The following is a 19,892-nucleotide window of genomic DNA, read 5'->3' on the forward strand; positions in this document are numbered from 1 at the left end:
TTACAAGGGCGAGAAAACGTCAAAGACAGCAAGATCATGTATTATTGCAGCAGTCCTCTATCCAAAATACTCGTGAAATCACCAAGAAAGCTCCGGGTAAGAGCACGAAATCATTCATAAGAAATATTTGTAGTAAAAAAAGTATTTCTCCCAAAAATGTTTTAGTCCAGAAAAAGAAAAGCAATTTAAATGGAAAGGAAAGACCCATCAAAAATGTTACTGGTAGAGGAAGAGATAACTCTGTGCATGATAGTAGAAGGAAACAACAGTTTAGGGACATTCGAAAACGAATGTTCCGCAACAGAATAATAGTTAATTTATTAAAAAATATTAAAAAAGGCCAACAGAAAGTGGCATTTTATAAGAAGAAGAAAAATGTAGAGAAAATTATTGATCATGCTTTTGAAATTAAGCGAAAGTTGTTTATTTTGGTAATCAATGGAATTAGGACACTAATCAAGGTAATTTCTAATTTCAAATCAAATAGTAGATGGAAGAGAGTAGTAAATCGTAGTAACTTTTGTGAAGTTTTTTCCGGAGAATGGATGCATAGTTCAAGTTGTGAGGCATTTTTTAATGAGGAGAGTTATTTTCAGGATAATGATTTGGTGTTTGCAGTTGACACCAGTGGTCGAGCTTATGAAGTGAAGGATGGTTGTCCAGTTGAAAAAGAAAAACTTGTGACAACAGAGACAGAGGAGGTGTTAGGTAATGAGGTTTTAGGAAGACGTCCTAAGCGTCCTGTGTACACCTGGAAGTGTAGTTCTATTTGCAGTGTGCGACAGGATTCCATCAATTTGCTTTGTGATTTTGTACGGACATTTAATAAGAAAAGTTTGAAGCAGAAAATGAAGTTGTTGCAAGAATTAGATCCTTGCAGAGTGAGACAAGTGACAGGTTTGCGTGGTCATTCACTGTCTTGTCTTTCCAGGAGAGTATGCCAGAGTGTTTTTCATCATTTCAGGATGCTAGCAGTGCATCATAATAAAGTCAGGAAAATAGTGAGAATGTTGTATCATGCTAAGAGTCCAGCAATTATGCTTAAACAATTATGTGCTGCTCTTTTGCATGGTTCTGAAATAGATGTCAAGAATATTTGTGAAGAAATTGAGTTTTGTTACTTTGGAAATAAAGATGAGAATGTTCAAATTGACCCAGAAGTAGAGGATAATGTTGAAGATAATGTACAGGTTTCCAGTACAGATAATTTTCAGAAGGAAATTGCCACGTTTCAGATGAAATCAAGTGGGAGGCCTAATTTCACTTGTGTGTGTTGTCGACGCACTTATTATAAGAATCAGACTAAGTTAGTGGATTTATATGCAAAAAGTGAAAGGGAAAATAATAGTGAATGGAAGGATTTTGCCACATACTTGATGGTAGAAAATTCTTTTAATTTGGGATCGGATCAACGTGTGTGTACTTATTGTTGTAACAAATTAAACAAAAACCAGATGCCTGCTAGGACGGTTCATAATAATCTTGAATTAGTTGAGATTCCTTCTGAATTGAAGGATTTAAATACTTATGAATCTATTTTGATTCAAAGTATTCATCCCTTTCAGGCTATTGTAAGAATGGAGCCAAAGACAGGGAAGTTGCCTCCATCAGATTTACAGAGAGGATTAAAGGGAAGAGTTGTTTATTTGCCTCTAGATTTGAACAAAAACATTAACACAATTGGAGTAGAAAAAGTTGAAGAGGAACCTTTGGTTATCTTGGTTAATGGTGTTCCGACAAAGAATAAGAAAATATGGCAAGATTTAGTGGATGTTAGGAAAGTCAAAAAGGCAACATTGTATTTGAAGAAAAATAATAAGTACTATATAAATGTATATGTTGCAGAAGAGGAAGTAAGTGATGAAGAGGATAGCGATTTGTGTGCTGGCCAAATTGAGAAAGTAGAGGCCTCTAAAAGTGAAGAAATATATGAACATTATAGTGTTCATCCTTTGCATTCCAAGGAAGTCATGGGGAATGCAATTGAGTTGTTTCAAATGAAACAAGCCAAAGGGAGTCCCATTAGTGTTTGGGAGGAAAGTTTGGAAGCTCGGTGTTTCCCACAGCTATTTCCAACAGGTCAAGGAGGAAGATATGATTAGCGGTCTCATCAAATTCCTGCGTCTGAATACCGGACTTTACGATTGTATGCAGAAGATCCTAGGTTTCGTCAATGCATTCCCTATTTGTTTCATCTCTTGTTTGAAAGCGATCTGTCTGGACTGTCATATGCAGTGAACCACATCTTAAAAAGTGGTATACAGATGCGAAACATCTCGGCAAGTGACTTTATGCATAAAGTCAATGTCCAAGACAGTATTTTGGATTCTCACCTAATTAATCTCATGGCGTGTCAGCGTGGTACTAATGAGTACTGGTATCGTTGTCATGGTGATTTAAAATGTATGCTGAGGAACTTAGGAACTCCAACATGGTTCCTTACTCTGAGCTGTGCAGAGTATGGCTGGGAAGACTTACTTGAATTTCTACGAGAGGCAAATGGAAATATTGAAAACATTGAATTCAAGACACCAGGAGAACTGTGTTCTTTGGATCCAGTGAATGTATGCAGGTACTTCAATCATAGATTTGAAGCTATGATGTCTTTCATCACAAATAAGAAGAATCCACCTCTTGGAGAGGTGTTGGATTTCTTCTGGAGAAAGGAGTACCAAGCAAGAGGTGCTCCTCATATACATATGTTGCTGTGGATCAAGGATGCACCTAAATTTGGAACAGATCCGGATGAGTTAGTGATGAACTTCATAGAACAGTATTCTACGTGTGCTGTTCCAAACGCAACGGAGAAGAAAAGCTTAAGAGAACAAGTTATACGTTTCCAAAGCCATCGTTGTGGAAAGTACTGTCGTCGTAAATTCAGAAACAAGGACAAGTTCTACACCAAATGTCGTTTCAACTTTCCACGACCGGTGATTTCTAAAGGAAGAGTGAACAGTTTGATGTCTTCGCTGCGACATAATGTCACGAGGAAATCACCCAAAAATACATACAGTTTGAAAAGGAACGAAGAGTCCAAGTACATCAACGACTACAACCCAGTGATTTTGTCCATGTGGAATGCTAACATGGATATACAGTTTGTGGCTGACAACTGTATGGCTGTGGCTCGGTATGTGACATCTTACATCACCAAAAAAGAAAAGACAGAACTGAAGGATATGTGGGAGGACATTTCCCATGAAAAGAGCCTCAGCAAGAAGTTGTACAGTTTCAGTCTGAAGATGTTGTCGCATCGAGAAATTGGAGCTTATGAATGTTCTGACCGGTTGTCTTCAGCAAGTCTCTATGCCAAATCCAGGAGCATCGTTTGGGCGAGTCTTGGTCTTGCTGCAACGCGAAATCGAGTTCTAAAACCTGTCCGGGAAATTGAGTATTTGGCAGAAAAGGAACCAAACAGTACCGACATTTTGAAGACCAACATGTTGGATACATATTATCCAAATCGAAGCAGTCACCTTGAGAATGTTTGTTCTATATGAGGTTCTACAAAATTATATATTCAAGAGGAACATCAAAGAAGATATTGGGAATGGAGTGTATGCTGTAATTGGAAGTGAGGGATGTCTGGTCAAGCAAAGAAAATGCCAATTAGTAAACCATCGAAAATTGAGTGGCGAATCTCCAGAAAAAAAGGAGTTTTTCTATTTAGCACTTTTGCAACTTTTCAAGCCTTGGCGTGCAGAAGAGGAACTGCTTGGAGATTTCCTCTGTTACGAAGACTCTTTCACTGCTGCTAAGGAGACCATAGAATGTCCTGCTTTTCCCAAATATCAAGAAATGCTAACTTTGGAAATTGAGCAGGAAGCAACGATTGCAGCCGAGATTGCCAGAGACAGTTCTCAGGATAGTCAGAGTTCTGTTTCATTGAGTCAAGATCCACTTGGAGGACCTATTATCGAAAATGAAGCTGCCACTGCTATGAATGAAGTGGAAAGAGCCATGGCACATGCTCAGGAGGATTCAGTTAACTTAGAAGACTTGGAAAAACAACTCAACGTTGAGCAGAGGAAAATATATGATGAAGTTACCAAGCAAATTGAGCATGGATTAAGTCATGAGAAGAAAGAGTGCTCATGTACATCGTTGAAGCCTGTCCGACTGTACGTGAGTGGAGAAGCGGGAACTGGAAAAAGTTTCCTCATTAAAGCAATTTCTTGTTATTTGCAGGAAAGGACTGAGTCATCGCTGTCTTGTGATGTCACCGCTCCAACTGGACTGGCAGCACATAACATTAAAGGTATTACTTTGCATCGTCTACTGATGCTGCCAGTGGAGCATGACAACAAATTACAATACCACAAGTTATCTGGGGATGCTTGTTGTGAAGTTTCAAGAGTCTTGAGGAAAATGAAACTTCTTATCATTGACGAAGTAAGCATGGTTTCCAATGTCATGCTTGCCTTTGTGCATTTGAGAATGCAAGAAGTTCTTAAAACTGAGTATGATGTGTTATTTGGTGGCAAACACATCATTGTTTTCGGAGATCTTCTGCAGCTGACACCAGTAAAAGGTCAACCTGTGTTCAAAATACTCACGCATGAAGATACCAGGAAGTGCCTAGGGAGCATTGGCAACGTCAATATTTGGTTAAACTTCAATTATGCTGAACTGCATGAAAATATGCGTCAGGCGAAGGATGAAGATTACAAGAATATTCTACAAGATATTAGAATTGGAAAAGTGACCGAGCATGGGAAAGAAGCTTTAAATGCACGATTACTGTCAAATATATATCCAGAAGAAGACGTTTTGCCAGAGGATATTTTTCAGAAAATTACTGAGAAGAAATCTGGAATATGTTTGATGCCAACTCTTGCAGAATGTTCCATCTTCAACAACAAAATGTTGAATTTAGAAAAGCAAGAGATTGTGAAACTTGAAGCTATTGACAAAATAGAGCATATGGGATCAACAATTATTTTGTCAGAGAATTTGAAATCAAAATTGGATTCATTAGAGAAGACTATATCTAAAACAGCGGGTTTTGAAAAGACTTTAAATGTGTGTTTAAATTGCCGAATTATTTTGAGAAGGAATTTACATGTTGAAAGAGGTCTGGTAAATGGATCAATGGGTAATGTTGTTGATTTTGAGAAATACAGAAATAGAGATGGAATAGAATTTTTAAAAATTAAATTTGATGGCATTGAGGAAGTACAGCTAATTGGTCGTTGTTCTGCTAGGTTTTTGCTTGTTAAAGACTTATATGTTCGCCGTAAACAGTTTCCTGTTTGCTTGGCATATGCAGTGACAATCCATAAATCGCAAGGTTTAAGTGTAGATAGTGCATTGGTGAATATTGGCAGTTCTGTGTTCAAGGAGGGTATGGCATATGTGGCATTGTCACGAGTTAGAACTTTATCGGGATTGTACTTGATTGACTGTGATGTCACAAACATTTGTGCGGATCTAGATTGTGTTAAGGAATACAATAGGTTAAGAAGAGAGTATGCGCCACATTTGCCTCAATATCCTTTGTTTGAGAAACGTGTGGTAGGCCGTAAACGAAGAAATATCAGTAATAGTAGGGAGGTTGTAGCAAAAAGCCAAAAAGTCGATGAACCGAAAATTGTAAGCAGAAAGAAAGTGGATTCTGTTGAAGATGTTGTCGGTTTTCAATTTGAAAACAGTTCTGGTGTCAACTGCTATGCAAATGTAGTGGTTAATGTTCTCTTTTCACTAGAGACTTTAAAAGAACAGATTGTGTTCAATTCGGAACAAAGTTTATGCTGTTTGTTGAATTCTGTGTTAGAGAAATGTAGCACTGATCGAACAAAAGTAGAAAGTGTGTCTGAAGTTCGTTATCTGTTAGATGAATGTTCAGGTCAAACAGACTTCTCTGAAAATAATCAGCAGGATTGTCAGGAGTTTTTAATGTATATGTTTGATGTATTGCAAGATGAGGGTGTAGATGTAGATCACCTGTTTGGGCTTTCTTATCAATGGCAGCATGACTGCGAGAACTGTAGGGTATCAAGTACTACTAGTGTAGACTCAGAAAGATTTATATATTTAACTTTGCCAGACAGTAAATCAGTCCCCTTTAATAAGCTAGTAAATGCAGCGGATCACAACATGGAGTGTAGCCAATGTAAATCTGAAATGATGTCAACATTATTTATTCGAAGATATGGCCAGTATGTCATTTTAATGATCCAACGATGTAGGCCTGATGGATCAAAATTGTCAACTTTAATAAAAAATGTTGTTGCTTCTCAGCTGTCAATATCAGGTAGGACTTTTGTAACTGTAGCAATTATCTATCACGATGGTCCTTCAACAACATCAGGACATTACACAGCTTATTTAAAGTCTAAAAACGGCTGGTCATTCTGCAACGATTCTGTTGTAACTTTAAAAAAAAAATTGCCGTTTGACCTTAAAAATTCCTACCTGGTGTTTTTAAAACCAAAATTTTAAAGAAAGAATCTCGGGATTTCCTCTGAGGAATTGCAAAAGGTTCATCAAGTAGAGGGAATGTAAGTCTGCAATGCTGTCTAGATTATTGGTCCAAAACTTTTAATTATAATGTCAATTTAAAAATCCAACTATATAAACCTGATGCAAGTAAGTCTGCTTCATAGTAAGCAGTATCAGTGTCATAGGAAAAGGAGAACCTGAGTGAGAAAGAAGGGTAAGATATTAGTAGTCCAGGATTGTGAAAATAATCTTAAATGTTTTCTTTTTGAAAGTTGCAAAAATAGAAAATGACTGGATTTGATTGGAAGAATTACAATAGTTGTGAATCGCTGCAACATGATTTGGCCAAGTGGAAACATGTGGTAGAATGTGAGAAGTCTTTTCTTGTATGTAACATATTTTTCAAAACGATGGAGGTTTTCTTTCAGAAAGTGGCGGGCTGAAAATATTTATAGCACAACAGAGTGGACGCTGTTCATAGGACATCCTTCGATGTCATTGAAAGTAAGTTAATTTTAAGGAGTTTTGAATTCAGATTTCTTAGGTTGAATGGGTTTTTTAAACACAATCATTTTGATTGTGGTTTTTTTTCCCCGCTGTTACATGATGAATACCTTCAAGTCACTGATTTAAGTGAAATTTGATACATTCTGAGAACAGCAAAAATAAACCATTTAACATGTATAATTAATGTTCTGCTTTTTGTACTTATGATATACATTTAGAAATGTGAGGTAGACATGGAGAAACTGAGTCTTCTGTAAGTGTCAAAGTTAATGCTTACAGTGCAGTACTTCTGGGTACTGTTTTCTTAAAAAAAACTGAATATGCCTCACCTCAAAGAAACCTCTTGAAAGGACACATCTTATTTGCATCCTGAAACAATCATTTACAATGTTAGACACAATTTTATGATGGCTTTACATCTCTTTTGCGCTGCTATTGCATCACTATTGTGAGACATCAGCAATGTAAAAGAAGCACCATGTTCCAAAATAGGCCTCACTTCATCAGCATGAAGATACTGTTTGTTTAAAATAAATATCTTTAGGATTGTGTAGGGGACGTAGAGAAGCAGAGGCTTCTGTAAATGTCAAAGTTGTTGAAAAACTGTTTCTTCTTGAACCTTTTCCCTTCTTTTTTCTAATTTTTAAATACATGTTTTAATATTTTTGGAAATGTTTGTTCTCTCTTTTACAGATTGAAAGTATGAAAAAATATTTTAAAAAGTTAACAAGAATTATAAGGTAAATGTTTTCTACTCTTTTTACCCGCAATGCACTGCTGATGATGTCACTGACCATGTCATGAATGATGTAATAAGAGGACATGACTCACTTCATTGGTAGGCCTTCACATGTATTATCTCCTCTGTATTCTTCAACAAGCGTAAAATTGATATGCAACCCTGAGTAGGCCTCACCTTAAACAAACCTCAGGAGAGACCACACCTTATTGTCATCCTGAATTAATTATTTAAAATGTTAGGAACAGATTTATGATATATGTATGCCTGTTTTGCGCCACTGTGCGTCAGTTTTGTGACACAGTAGCGGTGCAAAAGATATGTTATGAGGCGTCGAAATTACAAATTGATGCATTTAGGCAAATGTGTCATGCTGTTTTAAAACCGTGCCACATGAAACCGATGCAGTACTGATGAAAAAGATGCACCATGTTGCAAGACAGGCCTCACAAGGAGTCATATGTATCAAGCTAATTAGAATGCTTTGGCGACATATTTCTGCTGATAAAAAAAGCAAAACTTTTATTGCCTATGTTGATGATATGGCTCTATGTTATTTACATTTATTTGCTGTTTCAATTAATCTTTTTCTGTTATTTCTTCTTTTCTGTTTTCTATTTTTTCTCTCTGTTATTCCACATGTTTTAATCTTATTTTGAACATTCACTCACATTCTCCAAGAAACTCTTCTTTGTTATTGTTCTACTCTCTTTTTTTTCTTTCACTTCCTTATCCATTTTGTTTTTCGCAATTATACCCTCTTCCATCTTTTCTTCGTTAAATAGATCTATTAAACAGTATCTCTGGTTTACTCCCTATAGCTGTCTTTCTTTTAACATTACTCTCTGTTTACTTCCCTTATACTAACTCTTCTTTTTTTAAAAAAAAAAAATTTTGGTTCGCTTCTAGTTCGCGAACCGGGCAGCTAACTGGAAAGCGAACCAAAAGAAATAGAGCTTGCCAGAGTGCTAAACATTCTAGCAATTTTATTTGAAAGGGGAGGTAGTTCTGAAAAGAACTTTTTTTTTAATGTTTTTGTTGTTTTATTTATTTATTTTTTTTTCTAAACATTTTTTGATTTTTTGGTATTTTTGAACAGTTTTATGTTTTTTTTGTTTTTGAAGGAGGGGAAACAACAAAAAACAGGCATTGAAAAGGGCTCAACAGGAGCAAAAAAAAAATTATTGTCTGGGTTGGTTAGGGCAATTGTGATTTTCGAAAGCAATGTTCATTAAGTTTATGCTCATGTTCCCACATGAAAGTAATGCCCCGCAATACAAGCAGGTTAGTTTCATGTGTTTAAAGTTCTTTTGAATATTTGGCACGGTTTCCTGTGCCTCTCCTCCAGTCAAAGAGATATGCAAGGTTGACCTGGCCACAGGAGTTGTTGGGGGATTATCCTGCAGGTCACGCAACTCTGCACGGCTGTAGTTGAGTGGATGCCACCTGGTCATATGGCGATGCATGGTATAGTTTCCCATGCTATACTTTTCTTCAGTGCCTCTTGATAGCCTTTTTTTACAGATAAGGCAGGTGGCATATTTTGCATTGACTTTCTTCTCCCCTCGAGGGATTGAAAAAAACTGCCAGATAAAACTAGTTTTCCGATGGGAAACACGGGGCAACTCCTGTAAGAACTCTTGTTCTTCTCTCTCCTCTTCTTCAAGTTCATCCTCTTCCTCCTCCTCTGTGTTGGCGATGAACCGAGATGATGGTCCTCTCTTCTCATGAGGAGGTGGAGGTGGTGATGGGGGTGCACCAGATGAAGCAAGTACAAAAGCCATTGCTCAATTATAGGTAAATGGTCTTTCTCTCACCAAGATGAAAGTCAGAGTGAGGAAAGAAGGAGGGGTTTTCATCATTTGGGAAAAGCAAAAGTTCTAAACCAATGAAAAGTGTTAATTTTAGATCACATGACCTAGTATTACATCATTAGGAAACCAAAAGTGAAATGAACCAATGAAAAGTTTTATAAACAAGTCACATGACCTGTTCCGCTCACGTTACGCGGTGCGCGCCGCGTCCCGCATCGCTTCCGGTTCGCGGTCCGGAGCACTTCTGGGAGAGCTAACGCGGCGCGTCATAAGACGCATTACGCGACAAAGTGATACGTCGCGCTTCCGCAAAGCGTCACAGTTGCGCAAACGAAACGTTTACCGGTTCGCGGACTAGGTCGCAGCATCAAGATGAGCTAACGGAAAGCTTCCCAGTTCGCGAACCGAAAGCGAAGCAAAAAAATATTTTAAAAAAATTATTAATAAACATCTAAAATATATTTTTGGATTTAAAGAAGAATACATTTTACAGCTTCAGATGTTAGCTTTTAAAAAACCAATCAAATTCACTGAAAAAACCATAGGTTATAGACCATATATAGTTAGGAATTAGCATTTACAAAACCTTGAAAATTCACTGAAAAAACAATAGGTTATAGACCATATATAGTTAGGAATTAGCATTTACAAAACCTTATTTTACTCGCACAAAACCATTGAAATTCCATATATAGTTAGTTGCACTAACTATATATCGCGCACCCGCAATCCACTGCTGATGATGTCACATATTACATCATTCATGACATGGTCAGTGACATCACTGATGACATCACTGATGACATCTCAAATGACATCACTGATGACATCACTGATGACATCTCAAATGATATCACTGATGACATCACTGATGACATCTCATTTGACATTACTGATCACATCACTGATGATATCATTCATGTGATAATACGATGAACCTCTTCAGACTCTAATATAACCTTAGATACAATCAGTGTAAACAGACACTCACAGACTGTCACTCATCCATGGAGTTACTCACACACCTAGTCAGTCATGCAAAGAATCAATCACACCTCCATTTCCTCAACTATACAGTTATACAAACTTTACTTATTCAAACATATACTAACACATATTTTCTCTCTTATACAATCCCCGATACAAGTTCACAATGATCCATACAGCCACTCACACATTCACTGGCTCTTATGCACAGTTATTTATATATGGCAACTCTCACATGTACTGTGTTTTACATATGTACTTACTTTGACATGTAGCACTGAGATATCCATTCACTCACCAATACACTCATGCACACAGTCAACCGCCCATACAGCTGTTTCCACATGCACTTTTGAAACCAATCATCTAGTGAATCAACTGCTCACACATCCATGCACAGAGTCCTACACCTCCCAACCACCCACACACACACTCAGTCTCCCATACAAATACTTGGGCAACCAATTAATAACCCATATAGTTACTCATATAGCTACTGATCAACACATGCAGCAGTTTACAGAACAACAGACATAATGATGCACAAATTAAGACAGTTTAGTCACTAACCCATGCACTCAGTGAGACACATTTAATCACTCACTCATACAGTCAGTCATGCACCTACTAAATCCTTCATCCAGACACTTACATCCACTCATTCTTCAATATGTAAGACATATTTTAACTTTACAGAAACATACAGTCACTGGATGTTGTCATCAGTGATCTCATCAGTGATGTCATTTGAGATGTCATCAGTGATGTCATCAGTGATGTCACTGACCATGTCATGAATGATGTAATATGTGACATCATCAGCAGTGGATTGCGGGTGCGCGATATATAGTTAGTGCAACTAACTATATATGGAATTTCAATGGTTTTGTGCGAGTAAAATAAGGTTTTGTAAATGCTAATTCCTAACTATATATGGTCTATAACCTACCTTTCAGTGAATATATATATATATATATATATATATATATATATATATATATATATATATATATATATATATATATATATATATATATATTAACTCGAACAGCACCTTTACTTCCAAAGCAACCAAAAGGACACAAAGGGAACGGTGTGGAAGATCGGATTTAATGCAAACAATCAGCAGGCATGATGCATTTTGACGCTCTGGTCTTCGTCAGATGCCTTTCGTGACGGAAATGGGTTCCACCCTCATTAAAAAACTCCCTGGCTCCTCCTTTTAACATGGAGTACAGCTGGCCCCAAATTACGATCCCAGTCTTTTTTGTAGTCCCATAACTCTGACTACATTGCCCAGAAGTCTCTGGATAAGTTCAGGCTGTCGATGGGGCTCCTTAGTTACAGCTGTCAAATGCCTTGTAGAGGTAGGTGCTGTGTTCCCAATTGCTCCGAAAATGTAAAATCTGATCTTCCTCATGTCCCCCACACGGTTCGCCTCTTTGAAACTTCTTCCTGCTCTGGTCGTGGAAAACGTAGAGCAGTGCCTGTTTCCCTTCGTCCATTCCGGGTTGCCTAAAGTGCAAACGACCAAATGCTGGGTAGGTTTCGTGAGGCGGTCCGAGGTACCTCCAATACCTTGGCTAACTTCGATTATTTCACCAGAACTCCCTCGGACTCTTCTGAACGGGTCCTTTCACACGCTCCTGGTATGCGTGCTGAAATATTAACTCGAACAGCAACTTTACTTCCAAAGCAACCAAAAGGACACAGAGGGAACGGTGTGGAAGATCAGAGTTAATGCAAACAATCAGCAGGCATGATGCATTTCGACGCTCTGGTCTTCGTCAGATGCCTTTCGTGACGGAAATGGGTTCCACCCTCATTAAAAAACTCCCTGGCTCCTGCTTTTAACATGTAGTACAACTGGCCCCAAATTACGATCCCAGTCTTTTTTGTAGTCCCATAACTCTGACTACATTGCCCAGAAGTCTCTGGATAAGTTCAGGCTGTCGATGGGGCTCCTTAGTTACAGCTGTCAAATGCCTTGTAGAGGTAGGTGCTGTGTTCCCAATTGCTCCGAAAATGTAAAATCGAATCTTCCTCACGTCCCCCACACGGTTCGCCTCTTTGAAACTTCTTCCTGCGCTGGTCATGGAAAACGTAGAGCAGAGCCTGTTTCCCTCCGTCCATTCCGGGTTGCCTTCAGTGCAAACGACCAAATGCTGGGTAGGTTTCGTGAGGAGGTCCAAGGTACCTCCAATACCTTGGCTAACTTCGATTATTTCACCAGAACTCCCTCGGACTCTTCTGAACGGGTCCTTTCACACGCTCCTGGTATGCGTGCTGAAATATTAACTCGAACGGCAACTTTACTTCCAAAGCAACCAAAAGGACACAGAGGGAAAGGTGTGGAAGATCGGATTTAATGCAAATAATCAGCAGGCATGATGCATTTCGACGCTCTGGTCTTTGTCAGATGCCTTTCGTGACGGAAATGGGTTCCACCCTCATTAAAAAACTCCCTGGCTCCTCCTTTTAAAATGGAGTACAGCTGGCCCCAAATTACGATCCCAGTCTTTTTTGTAGTCCCATAACTCTGACTACATTGCCCAGAAGTCTCTGGATAAGTATATATATATATATATGGTAGATCTATTGACTGGGTGTGAGTGTTGGATTGGTTCAGATGCACCGTCCGTCGCCACCCCCTTTTATACCGCTTTGTTCACCATAAGTTGGCAAGGTATGCTCAGACGTGAGTCCCTTACTCACTTTGCCACTGGATTCAAGTAAGCCCGGCTGAAGACGGCTGTAATGCCAGAATCCGGTCCTAGGAAGCTTGTTTCCGGTCCAGGAAAGGCATGGCTTGGCAGTTCGAGCTGGACTGTTCCCATGAGGCACAGGGTCACACTGATTTGCATATGGCCATGTCAGAACTGGGGTGGCAGAGTGGGCTAAAGAACGGTGATGGATTAAACCCAGATCTGTTGACTGGGTGTGAGTGTTTGATTGGTTCAGATACTCCGTCCATCACCAACCCCTTTTGTACCGCTTTGTTCGCCATAAGTTGGCAGGGTATGCTCAGACGTGAGTCCCCTGCTCACTTTGCCACTGGATTCAAGCAAGCCTGGCTGAAGCCAGCTGTAATGCCAGAAACCGGTCCTAAGAAGCTTGTTTACGGTCCAGGAAAGGCATGGCTTGGCAGTTCGGGCTGGACTGTTCCCATAAGGCACAGGGTCAGACTGATTTGCATATGGCCATGCCTGAACTGGGGTGGCAGCATGGCTAAAGAACGGTGATGGAATAAACCCAGATCTGTTGACTGGGTGTGAGTGTTTGATTGGTTCAGATGCTCTGTCCATCACCACCCCCTTTTGTACTGCTTTGTTTGCTATAAGTTGGCAGGGTATGCTCAGACGTAAGTCCCTTGCTCACTTTGCCAATGGATTCAAGCAAGCTTGGCTGAAGACGGCTGTAATGCCAGAAACCGGTCCTAGGAAGCTTGTTTCCGGTTCAGGGAAGGCATGGCTTGGCAGTTCGGGCTAGACTGTTCCCATGAGTCACAGGGTCACACTGATTTGCATATGGCCATGTCTGAACTGGGATGGCAGAGTGGGCTAAAGAACGGTGTTGGATTAAACCCAGATCTGTTGACTTGGTGTGAGAGTTTGATTGGTTCAGATGCTCTGTTCATCACCACCCCCTTTTGTTCCACTTTGTTCGCCAAAAGTTGGCAGGGTATGCTCAGACATGAGTCCCTTGCTCACTTTGGCACTGGATCAAGCAAGCCTGGCTGAAGACGGCTGTAATGCCAGAAACAGGTCCTAGGAAGCTTGTTTCCGGTCCAGGGAAGGCATGGCTTGGCAGTTCGGGCTGGACTGTTCCCATGAGGCACAGGGTCAGACTGATTTACATATGGTCATGTCTGAACTGGGGTGGCGGAGTGGGCTAAAGAAAGGTGATGGATTAAACCCAGATCTGTTGACTGGGTGTGAGTGTTTGATTGGCTCAGATGCTCTGTCCATCACCACCCCCTTTTGTAGCAATTTGTTCGCCATAAGTTGGCAGGGTATGCTCAGACGTGAGTCCCTTGCTCACTTTGCCACTGGATTCAAGCAAGCCTGGCTGAAGATGGCTGTAATGCTAGAAACCGGTCCTAGGAAGCTTTTTTCCGGTCCGGGGAAGGCATGGCTTGGCATTTCGGGCTGGACTGTTCCCATGAGGCACAGGGTCAGACTGATTTGCATATGGCCATGTCTGAACTGGGGTGGCAGAGTGGGCTAAAGAACGGTGATGGATTAAACCCAGATCTGTTGACTGGGTGTGAGTGTTTGATTGGTTCAGATGCTCCGTCCATCACCACCCCCTTTTGTACCACTTTGTTCGCCATAATTTGGCAGGGTATGCTCAGACGTGAGTCCCTTGCTCACTTTGCCACTGGATTCAAGCAAGCCTGGCTGAAGGCGGCTTTAATTCCAGAAACCGGTCCTAGGACGTCTGTTTCTGGTCCAGGGAAGGCATGGCTTGGCAGTTCGGGCTTGACTGTTCCCATGAGGCACAGGGTCAGCCTGATTTGCATATGGCCATGCCTGAACTGGGGTGGCAGAGTGGCTAAAGAAGGGTGATGGAATAAACCCAGATCTGTTGACTGGGAGTGAGTGTTTGATTGGTTCAGATGCTTCGTCCATCACCACCCCCTTTTGTACTGCTTTGTTCGCCATAAGTTGGCAGGGTATGCTCAGACGTGAGTCCCTTGCTCACTTTGCCAATGGATTCAAGCAAGCCTGGATGAAGACGGCTGTAATGCCAGAAACCGGTCTTAGGAAGCTTGTTTCCGGTCCAGGGAAGGCATGGCTTGGCAGTTCAGGCTGGACTGTTCCCATGAGGCACAGGGTCAGACTGATTTGCATATGGCCATGTCTGAACTGGGGTGGCAGAGTGGGCTAAAGAACGGTGATGGATTAAACCCAGATCTGTTTGACTGGGTGTGAGTGTTTGATTGGTTCAGATGCTCCGTCCATCACCCCCCCCTTTTATAGCGATTTGTTCGCCATAAGTTGGCAGGGTCTGCTCAGACGTGAGTCCCTTGCTCACTTTGCCACTGGATTCAAGCAAGCCTGGCTGAAAATGGCTGTAATGCCAGAAACCGGTCCTAGGAAGCTTCTTTCCGGTCCGGGGAAGGCATGGCTTGGCAATTCGGGCTGGACTGTTCCCATGAGGCACAGGGTCAGACTGATTTGCATATGGCCATGTCTGAACTGGGGTGGCAGAGTGGGCTAAAGAACGGTGATAGATTAAACCCAGATCTGTTGACTGGGTATGAGTGTTCTGTTTAATTCAGATACTCTGTCCATCACCACCCCCTTTTCTGAATCGAACTGTTCCCATAGGGCACAGGGTCAGACTGATTTGCATATGGCCATGTCTGAACTGGGGTGGCAGAGTGGGCTAAAGAACAGTGTTGGATTAAACTCAGATCTGTTGACTGGGTGTGAGTGTTTGATTGGTTCAGATGCGCCGTCCATCACCACCCCCTTTTGTTCCGCTTTGTTCGCCATAAGTTGGAAGGGTATGCTCAGACGTGAGTCCCTTGCTCACTTTGGCACTGGATCAAGCAAGCCTGGCTGAAGACGGCTGTAATGCCGGAAACAGGTCCTAGGAAGCTTGTTTCCGGTCCAGGTAAGGCATGGCTTAGCAGTTCGGGCTGGACTGTTCCCATGAGGCACAGGGTCAAACTGATTTTCATATGGCCATGTCTGAACTGGGGTGGCAGAGTAAGCTAAATAACGGTGATCGATTAAACCCAGATCTGTTTACTGGGTGTGAGTGTTTGATTGGTTCAGATGCTATGTCCATCACCACCCCCTTTTGTACCGCTTTGTTCGCCATAAATTGGCAGGGTATGCTCAGAGGTGAGTCCCTTGCTCGCTTTGCCACTGGATTCAAGCAAGCCTGGCTGAAGACGGCTGTAATGCCAGAAACCGGTCCTAGGAAGCTTGTTTCCGGTCCAGGGAAGGCATGTCTTGGCAGTTCAGGCTGGACGGTTCCCATGAGGCACAGGGTCAGACTGATTTGCATATGGCCATGTCTGAACTGGGATGGCAGAGTGGGCTAAAGAACGGTGTTGGATTAAACCCAGATCTGTTGACTTGGTGTGAGAGTTTGATTGGTTCAGATGCTCTGTTCATCACCACCCCCTTTTGTTCCACTTTGTTCGCCAAAAGTTGGCAGGGTATGCTCAGACATGAGTCCCTTGCTCACTTTGGCACTGGATCAAGCAAGCCTGGCTGAAGACGGCTGTAATGCCAGAAACAGGTCCTAGGAAGCTTGTTTCCGGTCCAGGGAAGGCATGGCTTGGCAGTTCGGGCTGGACTGTTCCCATGAGGCACAGGGTCAGACTGATTTACATATGGTCATGTCTGAACTGGGATGGCGGAGTGGGCTAAAGAAAGGTGATGGATTAAACCCAGATCTGTTGACTGGGTGTGAGTGTTTGATTGGCTCAGATGCTCTGTCCATCACCACCCCCTTTTGTAGCAATTTGTTCGCCATAAGTTGGCAGGGTATGCTCAGACGTGAGTCCCTTACTCACTTTGCCACTGGATTCAAGCAAGCCTGGCTGAAGGCGGCTTTAATTCCAGAAACCGGTCCTAGGACGTCTGTTTGTGGTCCAGGGAAGGCATGGCTTGGCAGTTCGGGCTTGACTGTTCCCATGAGGCACAGGGTCAGACTGATTTGCATATGGCCATGCCTGAACTGGGGTGGCAGAGTGGCTAAAGAAGGGTGATGGAATAAACCCAGATCTGTTGACTGGGAGTGAGTGTTTGATTGGTTCAGATGCTTCGTCCATCACCACCCCCTTTTGTACTGCTTTGTTCGCCATAAGTTGGCAGGGTATGCTCAGACGTGAGTCCCTTGCTCACTTTGCCAATGGATTCAAGCAAGCCTGGATGAAGACGGCTGTAATGCCAGAAACCGGTCTTAGGAAGCTTGTTTCCGGTCCAGGGAAGGCATGGCTTGGCAGTTCGGGCTAGACTGTTCCCATGAGGCACATGGTCAGACTAATTTGCATATGGCCATGACTGAACGGGGGTGGCAGAGTGGGCTAAAGAACGGTGATGGATTAAACCCAGATCTGTTGACTGGGTGTGAGTGTTTGATTGGTTCAGATGCTCCGTCCATCAACACCCCCTTTTGTACCGCTTTGTTCGCCATAAGTTGGCAGGGTATACTCAGACGTGAGTCCCTTGCTCACTTTGCCACTGGATTCAAGCAAGCCTGGCTGAAGACGGCTGTAATGCCAAAAACCGGTCCTAGGAAGCTTGTTTCCGGTCCAGGGAAGGCATGGCTTGGCAGTTCTGGCTGGACTGTTCCCATGAGGCACAGGGTCAGACTGATTTGCATATGGCAATGTCTGAACTGGGGTGGCAGAGTGGGCTAAAGAACGGTGATAGATTAAACCCAGATCTGTTGACTGGGTGTGAGTGTTGATTGGTTCAGATGCTCCGTCCATCACCACCCCCTTTTGTACCGCTTTGTTCGCCATAAGTTGGCAGGGTATGCTCAGACGTGAGTCCCTTGCTCACTTTGCCACATGATTCAAGCAAGCCTGGCTGAAGACGACTGTAATGCCAGAAACCGGTCCTAGGAAGCTTGTTTCCGGTCCAGGGAAGGCCTTGCTTGGCAGTTCGGGCGGGACTGTTCCCATGAGGCACAGGGTCAGACTGATTTGCATATGGCCATGTCTGAACTGGGGTGGCAGAGTGGGCTAAAGAAAGGTGTTGGATTAAAACCAGATCTGTTGATTGGGTCTTAGTGTTTGATTGGTTCAGATGCTCCGTCCATCACCACCCCCTTTTGTACCGCTTTGTTCGCCATAAGTTGGCAGGGTATGCTCAGACGTGAGTCCCTTGCTCACTTTGGCACTGGATCAAGCAAGCCTGGCTGAAGACGGCTGTAATGCCGGAAACAGGTCCTAGGAAGCTTGTTTCCGGTCCAGGTAAGGCATGGCATCGCAGTTCGGGGTGGACTGTTTCCATGAGGCACAGGGTCAGACTGATTTTCATATGGCCATGTCTGAACTGGGGTGGCAGAGTAAGCTAAATAACGGTGATCGATTAAACCCAGATCTGTTTACTGGGTGTGAGTGTTTGATTGGTTCAGATGCTCCGTCCATCACCACCCCCTTTTGTACCGCTTTGTTCGCCATAAATTGGCAGGGTATGCTCAGAGGTGAGTCCCTTGCTCGCTTTGCCACTGGATTCAAGCAAGCCTGGCTGAAGACGGCTGTAATGCCAGAAACCGGTCCTAGGAAGCTTGTTTCCGGTCCAGGGAAGGCATGTCTTGGCAGTTCAGGCTGGACGGTTCCCATGAGGCACAGGGTCAGACTGATTTGCATATGGCCATGTCTGAACTGGGATGGCAGAGTGGGCTAAAGAACGGTGTTGGATTAAACCCAGATCTGTTGACTTGGTGTGAGAGTTTGATTGGTTCTGATGCTCTGTTCATCACCACCCCCTTTTGTTCCACTTTGTTCGCCAAAAGTTGGCAGGGTATGCTCAGACATGAGTCCCTTGCTCACTTTGGCACTGGATCAAGCAAGCCTGGCTGAAGACGGCTGTAATGCCAGAAACAGGTCCTAGGAAGCTTGTTTCCGGTCCAGGGAAGGCATGGCTTGGCAGTTCGGGCTGGACTGTTCCCATGAGGCACAGGGTCAGACTGATTTACATATGGTCATGTCTGAACTGGGGTGGCGGAGTGGGCTAAAGAAAGGTGATGGATTAAACCCAGATCTGTTGACTGGGTGTGAGTGTTTGATTGGCTCAGATGCTCTGTCCATCACCACCCCCTTTTGTAGCAATTTGTTCGCCATAAGTTGGCAGGGTATGCTCAGACATGAGTCCCTTGCTCACTTTGCCACTGGATTCAAGCAAGCCTGGCTGAAGATGGCTGTAATGCTAGAAACCGGTCCTAGGAAGCTTGTTTCCGGTCCGGGGAAGGCATGGCTTGGCATTTCGGGCTGGACTGTTCCCATGAGGCACAGGGTCAGACTGATTTGCATATGGCCATGTCTGAACTGGGGTGGCAGAGTGGGCTAAAGAACGGTGATGGATTAAACCCAGATCTGTTGACTGGGTGTGAGTGTTTGATTGGTTCAGATGCTCCGTCCATCACCACCCCCTTTTGTACCACTTTGTTCGCCATAATTTGGCAGGGTATGCTCAGACGTGAGTCCCTTGCTCACTTTGCCACTGGATTCAAGCAAGCCTGGCTGAAGGCGGCTTTAATTCCAGAAACCGGTCCTAGGACGTCTGTTTCTGGTCCAGGGAAGGCATGGCTTGGCAGTTCGGGCTTGACTGTTCCCATGAGGCACAGGGTCAGACTGATTTGCATATGGCCATGCCTGAACTGGGGTGGCAGAGTGGCTAAAGAACGGTGATGGAATAAACCCAGATCTGTTG

This window comes from Lissotriton vulgaris, chromosome 6 (genome assembly GCF_964263255.1).
Source record: "Lissotriton vulgaris chromosome 6, aLisVul1.2, whole genome shotgun sequence".
Taxonomy (NCBI): Eukaryota; Metazoa; Chordata; class Amphibia; order Caudata; family Salamandridae; genus Lissotriton; species Lissotriton vulgaris.